The 2116-nt window shown below is 48.8% G+C and overlaps 1 long non-coding RNA gene across 1 annotated transcript; it reads left to right on the top strand.

Moving 5' to 3' along the window:
• Positions 1-302: 302 nt before the first annotated feature.
• Positions 303-1587, top strand: LOC130377967 (uncharacterized). The gene is made up of 3 exons (XR_008894429.1): positions 303-928; positions 1004-1185; positions 1266-1587. It is a non-coding gene; the product is annotated as an uncharacterized LOC130377967 (long non-coding RNA).
• Positions 1588-2116: the final 529 nt, after the last annotated feature.

Below are 2116 nucleotides of genomic sequence, written 5' to 3'. Positions count from 1 at the left end.
AAGGAGGAATCATGATAATCATGTTCGGGATGACCCACTAAAGGTGGGGCAGTTGGTGTGGCTGCGCGATCATAGTGCAAGGGGGCGCCACAAGATACAGGATCTGTGGGGCCCTGTGGTGTACAGAGTCGTAAAGGCCCCCGAGAAGGTGGTCCAGTGTACACCATCGCACCGATGGACGACCAAACCAAAGTTCGGCAGGTCCATCGAACACTGTTGAAAGCCGTTGCCGGAGCTGGCCCTCAGGGTAGTGCATTGCCCCCTTGTCCACCCCCTCTTGACCGGTTTCGGTCAGAGGATGAGTTGCCGTTTGACGGAGACTTGTTTATGTTGGGGCCGGAGACCCCTGTTTCTGCCCCTGCTCGCACAGCCGTGGTGACTCAAACCACCCCTCGGTTGCTGCTCCCACCACCTGACTCTGCTGGGTCAGAGTCGTCAAGCGCTCCCTCGACTGCAGTGGCAGATCCACCCTCCATTTCCCTGGCCGTTCCATCCGCCAGTTATGCGGCTGAAAGTGAAGTACGCCGGTCAGCCAGGTCGACGGCTGGCCAGCACCCAAACCTCTATCATCTTCCGCGACCTGTAGGGAACTTGGCATCTGGGGCTGCAAATCCCCCTGGTCCAGTGTCAAATGCCGTTACTGCGCTCTTTAGGCCGTGGAGTTAGTTGGGTGATCCTCTGGATCAGTTGTTCCATCGTCGGGACGACGATGAAGTCAATGGGGGTAGAATGTAGCAGGATGGGCCTTTAATTAGTGCTGCAGTACCGGCCTATCACTGTTGGGTGCGCTGCCTATAAAGGTGGGTGGTTGTGCACTGGGAGCACTCTTGCCTGGGAGCTCCTGGCTACCCCGCCCCCTGTTGTCACCGAAACCTGATCGCCTCACCTGATCGCCTTTTAGTTGGATCGTGCAGCTCGCCGTTGTTTGGTATGTAGTGGTTGTGTGCATCTGTGTACCTTCTAAACTTTGCACAAGTCCTCAATATTGGCTTCCATCCCTCAGGCAGTTTATTGGCCGGGTCTTCCCTCTCCCGTATCGACCCCAGTTGTAGGGCGTGCGAGTGTTTCCTCCTCTACCTGTTGCAGCGGGGAGCGATCAGCTGTAGATCGAGTTGCACTTGTAATGGTGTTGCTCGCTACAGGTGGTCCCCTTCCTCCCCTTTGATGTTCATTCAACTCCTGACGGTATGTGGATAAGATGACGCTAACCCAAGTTATTACAGTTGTTGTTCAGCCTCTAGAACAAATGTATTTTTCTATGGCAGGGTTGACGTGTGTGTGGGCGGTTTCTGCCAGCACGTCCCCCCCCCTCTTCACGCTGCTGTTGGCCGGCTGCCGTTTTGTCCACTGATTATATAGCCAACACATCGATCCTACTCTGCATCTCCTACTGTGCTGTACCTGCCCCGAGTATGGTGATTGCTGCCTCACCCTAAGTCTCATTATTTTGATCCATTCATTTAACAGACTTCCAACTGATCTTATTGATGATATTATTTGTGTTTTGTGGGTTGCTTTGCATGTTTGTTTTGGCTTAATTGCTTTACTTATCCATGATATTATTTGTGTTTTGTGGGTTGCTTTGCATGGTTGTTTGGTTTAATTCGTTTTCCTAGTTATTTTGGTTTGGTTTAATTGCTTTACTTATTCATTTGGATTTATCAGTTTGGATAAATCTCCTTTACTTTTGATTTAAAACCCATTTAGTTATTTGCTCTTCCCTTTTTGTGTATTTTGTGTGTGTGTGTGTGTGTGTGTTCGCTTTAGTGTGTTTGTGTGAACATATTTTATTGAGAAGTCATGCTTAAAGATTATATATATTAATTAAAAGGAATTGAATTTGTATGCTGGACCCAGTCTCAAGCTTTCATTAGTGAACGAACTTGTGTGCTTTAACTTAGGTTAATCTAACTCTCCAGGTGAAATTCCTGGGGTGGCGTTGTTGGCAACTTGTCACTAGTTCTTTAACTGAACTTTATCTTATTGTTTCCCCGACCCCCGAATGCCACACTTACATTGTTGATTTTGCTCAAAACTACTTCCAAATGGTGGAGTAATGGCCCTATAACCCTGTGGTGAGCTTAGTAACGCGTTTGCATTGAAATTGACAGAGATA

Source organism: Gadus chalcogrammus, unplaced genomic scaffold, assembly GCF_026213295.1.
Source record: "Gadus chalcogrammus isolate NIFS_2021 unplaced genomic scaffold, NIFS_Gcha_1.0 GACHA026, whole genome shotgun sequence".
Taxonomy (NCBI): Eukaryota; Metazoa; Chordata; class Actinopteri; order Gadiformes; family Gadidae; genus Gadus; species Gadus chalcogrammus.
Note: the sequence above shows the minus strand (reverse complement) of the source record. Positions and strands in the feature narration are given on the sequence as shown.